This window comes from Pinus tabuliformis, chromosome 4_2 (genome assembly GCF_031772625.1).
Source record: "Pinus tabuliformis cultivar Carrire ecotype Pingquan chromosome 4_2, CPIR1, whole genome shotgun sequence".
Classification (NCBI taxonomy): Eukaryota; Viridiplantae; Streptophyta; class Pinopsida; order Pinales; family Pinaceae; genus Pinus; species Pinus tabuliformis.
In genome coordinates this window covers 114,401,684-114,413,097 of record NC_142304.1, presented here as the reverse complement: position 1 = coordinate 114,413,097, position 11,414 = coordinate 114,401,684, and the positions used below count along the sequence as shown (strand labels likewise).

At 36.1% G+C, this 11,414-nt stretch overlaps 1 pseudogene across 1 annotated transcript in view; it reads right to left on the bottom strand.

Annotated features, from left to right (window-relative positions):
* Positions 1 to 639: 639 nt before the first annotated feature.
* The window catches only part of LOC149168521 (bifunctional protein FolD 2-like), a 411,410-nt pseudogene continuing 400,635 nt past the window's right edge, over positions 640 to 11,414 (bottom strand). The window contains exon 5 of the transcript XR_016259750.1: positions 640 to 1,374. The product of XR_016259750.1 is annotated as a bifunctional protein FolD 2-like (transcript). The remainder of the gene's footprint in view (positions 1,375 to 11,414) is intronic.

Below are 11,414 nucleotides of genomic sequence, written 5' to 3'. Positions count from 1 at the left end.
TCAGCACGAATGCTGGTCTATTGCTGCTATCTCAGCGCTCTAACTCTCCGGCAAACAATCTGATCTCTGTTGTTCTCTATCTCCCTATGCGTATTCTTTGGCTGCCCAGAAATACACACTCCCTGCTCTGCGTTGGTTGGTGGTGCTATGTCACTGCCCCAAAACTCCTAAAATCCTTATAGAACTGCCTCTTTAGGGCGAACATGGATGGTCCCCCGAAGTAGAGGTTGAATCTTCCGCTTGAGAGATTCGTGGCTAAACAGCCGGTTGACTCAACTAAACAGCAGAGTGAACAATCAAGTGATTTTGTTTGCAAGATGTATGAATGAATCCCAAAATGAGAGCTGCTCCCTCCTTATAACTCCTTGGGCCTCCCTTGCCTCATGTGGGCCCCTCCATCCACCTATTCAACTTTCCCTCCAAGCTATTTGAATGGGCCAATTCGAATTCCCATGTGGGTGGCCCCCACATTCTACTAGCAACCAAATTAAGTCGAATTGCACCCTTAGTCCCTAAGTCGAAAATGATGGGTTCTCTTACTTAGCCAAAATTGTGCAAAATTGTGTAGCAGCACCCTGTTACAAATGCATTTGAGAAGGGACATGACAAAAACTAAGATGCCAAGTAAATTTTAATATGATAGCAAGTAATTATGAGCAATTAAACTCTTTTCAACAGAGAAAAAATACTTTGAAACATAATATTCTTTTGAGAAATAAAGCCTTTCCATGGGGTAAATCAAAGTAGATATTCTGTCTACTTTAATTTCAATCTGCCTCTGTTAAAGCAATAATATTGACAAATCACAACAATGATCTCACTATTCCGTGTTAATCTTATCACTCATCACAGCTTGGGAGATTACCCACATGGAAGACCTCCTTATCTTGATGGAGTTAATAACAGAAGTTATAATGCAACCATTACTGTTGGCGGAAACGTAATACTATAAATATGTTTTTTATAGTGTTGGGAAACATTCTTCGATGATAACAAGTCTTTAAGATAATTGCTTTATGTGAAGCTCTCTTATTGAAGTTTCTTTGGAAAGCAATAAAATGTTGTAGACCAAAAATATTTGGTGAAGACCTGCTCTTTCTAATGAACATATCAGCATGATGCTTCTTCACGAAACCTTGAAGACTTACAGTCACAGGCCCGCTTAACACCATCTACTGTATTTCTAAGAAGCATTGCGACAATCATTGGTCCAACTCCACCAGGTACTGGAGTGATCCATCCAGCAACCTCCTTGGCCTCCTCAAAAGCAACATCACCTACTAATCTGTAGCCTGAATTTCTGCTGAGGTCATCAACTGCATTTGTACCAACATCAATAACAGCAGCACCTGGTTTGATCCAATCTCCTCTGATCTGGGCAAAGACAACATACGAACAGTACATCAATTTCCATGTGCAAGGTACAAGATGACAATTACGAAACAAAGTTAACATAAGACAAAATGTTTTCACCATGAAATCTCTATCAAAAAATCAAACAAGCATATTTTTTTTTTAAACTTGAAATTTCAGAGAGGAGAAAATAGTATGCTTCTAGTACTAATGAAACTGAAAAGCTAGGTACAAAATATAAAATTTTATTTTTCCTGACAAAAGTTGACAAATCAAATACTTGAAATCATTGACACCCCAAGATCCCATAAAAATTAGGGAATGAGGAGTCGTATGGAATCATAAAACATTAAGAAATATATATAGAAATTATTATTAATGTTAAAGGTCGAAAACAATAATTATACAGCTATCGAGGCAAAGGCGAAGCTAAAGACGAGGCATTACAAGACTCAAAGGTCATGACGATAGTAAGTGCCACTGCATACTGTCAAAAATATGAGCAAGGAACTTGAGCAATAGATGGATTCTCTACTTGATTAACAGCTCCCAGCATCCTGAGAAGATATCTTTTGACAGAAAGCCCAGATTACCACCAGATGAGTGCTAGTAGGTGTAGACTGGCTGCTGTTTTTCATAATTATGGTCATAATAGAAAATTTAAACAATATTGAAGGAGTTGCAGTGATTTCAAATTTGCTGCAAACCCTAACCACAGTAGAAGTGTCCACCTTGAAGGAGGCTTTGAAGAAACGCACTAGCTCTAATGAAGATGGATGGCATTCTTTTATCATCCCAAGAAGAACTAATTCTCTACCTTGAAGAATGCCGTCTTTGACTCCACACCTATCATTATTTTGAGGGTAGTTACAAAGTGATTATCTAAAATAGAACCCTCAGCCTCGAAGGTCCTAAAGCAGCCCATTTATTCAAGAAAAAAAGAATCTTCAAGAGTTTGCTCATGATAAATAGTACAAGTGGCATTTCTAGACCTTTCTTGGAGAAAAGAAGGATCTAAGGCTCTCTAGACTTTTCCAAATAATATTTATTGTAAAATTAGTTGAGGAGAAAAGGCTATAAAAGGATGAGCTCTTCTCATTTGCACATCAGATGTTCAAGTGGAGAAAATCTACCATTATGGCCAAGGGTGTTGTAAATTTGTAGGTCAGAGGGAGGAAAAGCTTGGGTGAACCATGTTATCTTCTTTTGGAGTATAGATCATATTGATACTATTGCTGCCATATGAAATTTTGCTAGTATATCTCTATCTTCAGATATGTTACATGCTTCTTGTTGACTGTCTGGATGCTAGAAAATGACATTTTGGAGAGATACTCATGCCCTCCTTGTCCCTTGATGTAATCACTGTTTCTTTTGAGTTGTTAAATGACAAAACATCTTAATGGGATTATAATACAGTTGTTTGCATCAATGCGGTTGAGTTCTTTGGTAATGTTCATGTATAATATGACTTGCTAATTTCTCCTTCATGTTTCAAACTTCTTCAGCATATAATGCTTTGACACCATTTTCCAAAATGACAAGGCACTCATTCTTACTTGTCTTCTCACCCTCTATATAAAGAAGATCATGAAACAGACAAATCACTAATCTATTTTTTATTTTGTGCTAATAGATAGATTAGCAATTTGATATTAGGGAAAGACACCCTTGCATTGAAGGAAAGACAGCCTAAAGTGAAGGGAGATTCTTTTTAGGTGGCAATGGGTATAACCGATGTTATCATAACCAAACTGGTGATCGAATTGAAAAATCTTGTGGGCCAATAACTGGTCGGAACCGGACTGGAACCGGAAAATAACCAATTTACCAAAAATACATAAAATATTCATATTTTAAAGAAAAAACATATATATTCATGTGAATCCATATGAATCCAAACCATTTATATACAAATATGCAAAAGATCTCATTTATATAGCAAGTAATAGTGCATATAACCAATATAGCACTTAGTGCAAAACATCGTTGAACCAAAAAAGTTAAAAACATCAAGAAGCATGCTCTAAAAGGCCTTTATAGCAATGTGGCGAAAATCGCGATCGGCATTAAATCGGCGATGGGAAAAAATCGGAAAAAAATTGTAAAAATCGGGAAAAAATCGATACAAAAATATTCATTTTTTTTTTTTTTTTAATATCTAAAGCATCTACAACATAAAATAAATACATTGACACATAAATATGATAAAATAACTAATATATAAGATGCGTAATATCATTTCTGGTGCTACATCACACATAACAGTGAATCATGCCCTGAATAGTAAGTCCTGACTCCTGAGTCCCTACTCAGCGTCAAAATATCAACAAAAAATATAATAATGTATCTCATATCATGAGTCATAATGTCATATACAATAAAATGAACCAAATAACTAATACTATTGATTTCCTTTGCCCCTCTTGCGAAAAAATGCAATAGCTTTCCCTTTCTCTCTAGATGTAGATGTTAGTGGAGTTGGCAGTGGACTCTGTTGTGCTCTAGAAGCTGAAGAAATAGGAGCTACAGGAGGTAGACCACGTCCTCTACTAGTGGAAGGGGTTGCCTAGCTAGGTGGTGTCACCTCCTCCTCTTGTTGTTTCTCTTCCTCCTCCTCCTCCCCCTCTACGCCTTCCACTACCCCCTGCTCTAACCAACATCGACAAACTCCATGAGAGGCCTCTCAGCCTCAACCCTCTATGCAGCAGTGGTGTCAATCCCATCCAATGAGATGGCCTCCATATCAGGTATCCTCTCAAATTGCCTCACCCACAATCAAAGATTGTAGTAGACGTAGACCATGTCATTAAGTCGTTGGGACTCCAACCTGTACAAAGATCATAAAATAATAATTATAAAAAAAATAGTATTTAATGAATTCAAAAAATTAATTGAAAATTTGGAATATTTTAAGTTTTAAGTTTAACCTGTTGCGCTTTTGTTGTGTATTTTTTCAAATACATTCGAATTACGTTCGCATCTTGAGGAGCTACATGTTTGGCTGAGGATTTGAATGGAAAACTTTTGCAGATGGGGTACTCTGGCACCATAGCGAGTCCATCATGCATCTACAACAAAATTACAAATAAGATAAACATAAGAAAAAAACGAAAGTTGAAAGTTGAAGCAAAGTATGAAGTTATGAACCTGAAGAGACAATGAAATTTGAAACAAACTAAAAAATACCTGGCATTTTAGTCTTCCTATCAACCATAACCATCTCAAAGCTAAATGTGCCACTTGCCATCCTGTATATCTCCATTTCTTTGGAGATTTCTGCATGTTCTACTGGAGATTGCACCATCCTCTGAACACAGGTTAAGAATCCATCCATGATCTCAGCATCATGCCATCAAATAAGAAGCCACATGGGTAAGAAAATGCGGGGTTCAGGTAGATCCCTGCAGTATGAATGGGACGATGGAGTGTGTTGTTCTATCGTTCATCAATCACTTCCCATAGGAGGAGTTGTTTCTGAAACCCCTCATCTCCCTTATCATCATAGTAGGTCCGAATGGATTCTTTGGCCCAGTCCATGGCCTCATACAAATAGTCCATTGTGGGCTTCTCACCATCAACTAATCAAAGAACCTTTACCAAAGGTTCAATAACGCTGCACATATCCTGCACTCCAACCCAAAAGTTTTCCTGGTATGAAACTAATCTGCATATGGCCTCTCCCTCTAGTTTGCGGCTAAATGTTAAAGCACGCCACTCATCTGAAAAAAACATTCTCTTCACATCCCACATAGAATTCAAGAGGGATTGAAAAGATATGAAACTGGTGGCAAACCGTGTAATGGTGGGGCGCACCAAATCCTTGTTGTTGGTGAATTTTCTCATCAAGCTAAGCACATATGCATGATTATATATAAATTTTGTAATGCTTTTTGATGAGTCAACAATATCTTTGACAAAGGAAATTTTTCCTGTCCTCCAACATCAAATCAATACAATGTGCAACACAAGGTGTCCAAAATAAAATAGGATGCCTCTCCATAAGCATCTTGCCAGCAGCAACATAATTTGCAACATTGTCCATTATGACTTGGACAAAATGTTTTGCATCCACCTCCAAAATAAACACATCCAACAAATCACATAATAATATTGCATCTTTGATATGTGAAGATGCATCGACAAATTTCATAAACATTGTCCCTTTGGGATAATTAATCAAGGAGTTTATAAGGTTTCTCCCCTTTTGGTCGGTCCAACAATCTGACATCACAGTGCATCCTGTTTGTGCCCATGATGCCCTAAACTTCTCCAATCTTTTGGTGCAGTCATCCTTTTCATCTTGAAGAATGCGGCCTCTAAAGTCATCATAAGAAGGGATTTTGTACCCTGGGCCAACAATTGCAATAGCATCAACAACAGGCTGGAAAAATGGATTATTCCTTGCAACGCTGAAAGGAATATCACTCCAAAGGAGAAACTTGCCCAACAACTTGTTAGCTTGTTTTTTCTCCTTTTTTTTAAGCATTGAAGTGATAGATGGTTGTGAATCAGCCATGGTTCTAGGAACAAAAAATGATGAGGTAGCTATAGGGTTGGTCGTAGACATTGATGCTGAAGTAGAACCAGTGCCACTTCCATATTCACATCCTAACATACTCTTTGCTAGTTGCTTATTCAGATCTGTTTTGGTCACTTTGTCTTGCTCTAATTCTTCTAATGATCTCATGGCTCTTCAGATGATTTCCGCATTTGTATTGGTGCAAGGCCCTACATCACGTCCAGAGATTTGTGCAAGATGATACTTCAATCTATAAACCCCCCTTGATATATGCTGCCCATACAACTTGCAAGACAAGTTTATTCTATCAAACCCTCCATCAGGTTCACCAAATTCCCACAGAGGGTCCAATTTCATTAGCATGTTTGTAACTTGGTTGAACTCTTGAATTTTAATGTAGGATGAAGTTTGAAGCTGAACTTATGGCACAATAAGAATTGCAAGTTAAAAAGATAAAAATAAAAATTACATACATGACACAACACATTGAATTTTTGACAAACAAAAAAAACCTCAACTCAATCCAACAATAATAGAAAAAATGCACATTCAAACCCAATAAAAAATGATGCAAAAAAATAGAGCACAAGAAAAAAATAATCTAACAATCAAGCTTTTACATTTTTGACCAAAATGAACTCTCTCCACTCTATGCAACAAAAATGAAAAAAAAACACCATCAAATCCACTCAAAAATCATTGATAATCAATGGGTTATAGAAACCCAAGCAAAAACAAGAAAAAACCAAAACAAAATGGCCAAATTTGGTGCCCATACCTGGAAACCATGGTTTGCCGAAGAAATTTGGTCCAAACACGAAGTTCTCTTGCTTGGGATGCTAAAATCTCTCATTTTTCTCCTCCTCTGCCCTAGTAGACACCTTCCTCTCCTCCTCAGCTCTCAAACAAGTCCGTTGTCTGCTAAAAATGAGAAATAAAACTCATCAATTTTCTTATAAAACATGTTGTCCCAGAGAGTCGCAATTTTTTTCGAAAAATCAAACTTTGTAAAAATTGGGCGATAAAATCGGCTGAGTCAAAAGATCGCGATTTTCGCAACACTGCTTTATAGTCCAAAATAACATGAAAGTATGATACTATAGTCTAGATTATACAATACTATAGCTACAACCTACAAGTGCTAATTGTCAATGTCGTCAATCATCATCCTGAACATCCTCCTCATCCTCATTTGAAGAATGAGTAGCATCCAAGTCTGCAATGGGATTATGGCTTGATTCCCCTAGCCCTGAAGCTACTATTGGTGCTTCTGGTATATCAACCTCTACAACCTGTGGAGGTGGGTCCAAGTCCAACCAAGAAAGGTCTTCATTGTAAAATGTTGTTGTTGTTAGAAAATCAGAAAGGAAAAAAGATTTTCTTATATAGATAATTACTTGTGATTCTTTTATCTTTATGTTCTTTTATCTTTTAGTTCATCAAGTAATTACCAAAACAATCGCACAAGGACAACAAATGTAGGCAAACAGCCAGGTAAAAACCCCTATATAGGGGAAAACCCAGTGAAAAATTCTTGCTTTAATAGTTTCTCAAGATAATCCAAGACTCTTGACCTAGACAAAGACTTCCTCCACACTAAGTCAGCCCTCAATCCTTCTTGCAAATTGTAAGAACCCTAATTTCAAATTAATTATAAATACCAGAACATGAAATTTGAATACTGAATTTGAAAAATTAATCTAATGAATTGAAAGATTAATCTAATGAATACCAATCTGTCTGCTCTGCTGCAAATGTGTGTGCTCTGCTATAATTCTTGTCCGACTATGTTACTAAAAGAGCCAAAACCTCCCTGCTGAACTGGGTACAACCTAGGTACCCAGTCTCAGAAAGCTTTCCAATTGAAGCAATCTGATTCCCCTATGCCCAAAAACTCCAGTATAATCAAGACTCAAGTTCCCTTCATAGTTGTGCCACCATGTTCCAAAATTGTTCTCATCTTTCCTCCCTCTGTAAAAATGGTTTTTCTCCCCCCTCTTTCACGATTTCATTCCTTCTTTTATTTCCTCATCTACCGCCTTCTTCTCATATTCGTGTCAATATTTTGGTTACGTGTAACTTTTATGTTATCAAATCTCATTTGATTTCGTTGATTTTTATTTGGATATGTATTTTTTATTTAATAAAGTTTATTTATTATTTTAATGAATTAATTAAATTTATTTAATTTTGTAATTTTAATTAATTTATATTATTATTTTATTAATTTTAAATTGTAAATTAAAATTAACATTTTCTGTTGGTTTTAAGGATTTATCATATATATGATACTCTGGTGAGGTATTAATTTATTACCTTAATTTATATCTCCTCCTGTAGTAACTAGTTTATATATAGTGCGATACATGCAGGTCCATGCATACGTAGCTATCGTATGGAGGTCTCGTATGTATGCTAATACTCGTATTTTATTTATAGGTGGGTCATTACATACATCCCTCCTTCCAAAAACTTCGTCCCGAAGTTAGGGTTTCTAAAATATATTAGTGATTAATGTGAGTATATAAGTCTTTATATTTCAAGATTGAATTCATTTTATATGGGTATTTAAAATTTTGTTTTCTTAAATATTTTAAGATTTTACAACTATAATATTTATGTTCTGCCCCAGTTGGTTCCCCAAGCTACTCCAAAATCATCCTATCCTTCCTAATTTCTTCCGTTTCCATTCTATCTGTCCTCTACTAGAGTGTGCCATGGCGTCAGCTATACTGATTAACCATTCATAGACTCTCAAGGGTATCAACATCGATTATATCAACCTGATTGCCCAGTAGGCATCTGACAGTCATCATCACACGTCTAGGGGAGTGTGATTCGCATAGTCCTCCCATGACTCCAGGTTTTGGAGGATAAACAGTGGGCAATACCTCCACCCCTCCTAGTGGGACCTGAGTCAATGCTCTTTCATGGAACCTCATTGAGTCTTAATTGTACTGAAGTTTTTGTCATCACGTGGCTGTTTTGGTAACAATGCTAGCTACAACGTAAACACTTGTCCATATATTATAACATATGCATCAATATATATATATATATATATATATAAAATAAACAATTTCTATATAGCTCATACATGTTATTATCTCTAATATAATATATTTGGTCATGTCCTGCTCATGTTTTTGACTTTCATATTGAAATTGTAATTATTCTTTTATTTTTATCTCATTAATTATATCGATATGCATAAATGAAGCAAAATTTATAATATCTTAATTCCTATCATAATTCATGATTTAGATTTTATAGCAAGATTAATCAAATATTGAACTTCACCTTGGTATCCATAACTCATTAAGGTTAATTTGAATAACATATCCCATCTTGGTATCCACATACCAGTAGAATTAAGCATATAACATATATCATATTTCAATAACATAAATATTCACTTTTATATGTGATCCTTCCAAAATGGTTTTGAGTATCTGATTTGAAGTAAAGTAAATATATACAAAATATGGGTTAAAGTTCTTCAAAATTGACACAAGTTGGGTATTTTTTACATATGATTTCCATATCTTCCCAAGTAGCCGATCCAGGGCTATACTTGTCCCACTGGACCTTAACTTTTTCTACCAGACAATTCGTGAGCTATCGAACCCTACGTTCCAGTATACGTAACGGTTCGACCGAAATGATTCCCTCGTCCGATACCTGCAGTTCCTTCTATTGAAGGTTATGAAATTTGTCAGCTATGTAATGCCTTAATACAGATACATGAAATACATTATGAACTTTATGCAATTGAGGTGGCAGTGGAAGACGATAGGCGACAGGTCCAACTCTTTCCATGACTTTAAATGGTCCGATAAATCGGGGTGACAAATTTGTCCCTTTTCAAAATCGGATAGTGCTTTTATTTGGTTTGATGCGGACGAAAACCTGATCCCCTACTTCATACTTTTTGTCAGTTCTATGGGCATCAGCATAACTCTTTTGTCTACCCTATGCTTTTTTTAACCATTGTCTAATTTGTTTTACCTGTTCCTCTATCTTTTAGATTAATTCTGGCCCTACTATCACCCGATCTTCTAACCTGTCCCAGCTTAACGGTGTTCTGCAAGGTCTATTGTATAATGCTTCAAATGGAGGCATTCTGATTGAACTGTGGTAACTGTTATTATATGAAAATTCGACCAAGGATAAGTACTTTTCCCAGTGTGATTGCTGATCCATCACATACATCCTCAACATATCTTCTAATACTTGATTTACCCTTTCTGTTTGCCCATCAGTTTCAGGATGATAAGCTGTACTCAAATTTAGTTGAGTTCCTAAGGCTGACTGCATGCAAGTCCAAAATCTTGAAGTGAATCGCGAGTCTCTATCTGATATAATATTCTTAGGTATTCCATGAAATCTAATAATTTCATTTATAAATACTCGAGTTATGTCAGCAACTTCGTAAGTATTTCTTACGGAAATGAAATGGGCACTTTTCGTTAATTTATCCATTACCACCAGAATAGCATTATGTCTTTGTGAAGAGGTGGCCCAGTGATAAAATCCATAGAAATGATCTCTCATTTGATCATAGGAATGTCATGAGGTTGCAGGAGACCTACTGGATGACAATTATCAACTTTTACTTGTTAACATTCAAGACATTTTGCAACAAATTGAATGATATCACACTTCATGCCCGACCAGAAGAAGAGTTTCTTGGTATCAGTATACATTCTCTTTACTCCCAGATGTGCACAATATACTGTTCTGTGGGATTCCTCAAGAATGGTGTCTCGGAGATCCCCATTATCAGGAATATACATCCTTCCATAAAATCGCAAGATTCCATCATCTTCTAGTTCATATCCCTCAAATTTAGGTTCTTTTGGCTTTTTACTATCAAGACTAGATCTTACCTTTAAATACCAGCTATCTCTTATAAGATGTTCTAGTACTCATTGCCTTAAGTCTACTTTGATAGGTATGAGAGAAAATATTTGGGGTCTTCAGCTTAAAGCATCTGCCACTATGTTCTCTTTTCCTTTAATGTATGATATTCCAAAGTTATATTCACTTAGGAATTCACTCCATCGTCTTTGTTTAGCATTCAAGTCTCTTTGGGTGAACAGATACTGTAGACTTTGATGGTCGCTTTTAAGCATAAAGCTTCGTCCTACTAGATAGTGTCTCCATATCTTTAAAGCTAGTATTACAGCAGCTAACTTTAAATCATGAGTGGCGTAGTATTCTTCATGAAGCTTTAATTTTCTTGTGGCATATGCTATTACTCCTCTATCCTGCATTAATACTGCACCTAACCCTTGCTTGGATGCATCAGTACATATAGTAAAATCTTTGTCCATATCAAGGACTCTTAAGATTGGTGCACTGGTCAGCAGTCTTTTAAGTTCAAAGAATGCTTTATTACATTCCTCAGTCCATTCATACTTAACACCTTTACGTTGAAGAGTTGTAATTGGCTTTGCAATTTTGGAGAACCCTTCCACAAATCTTCGGTAGTAACCGACTAAACCCATAAAGCTTCACACTTCATGTGCATTTTTCA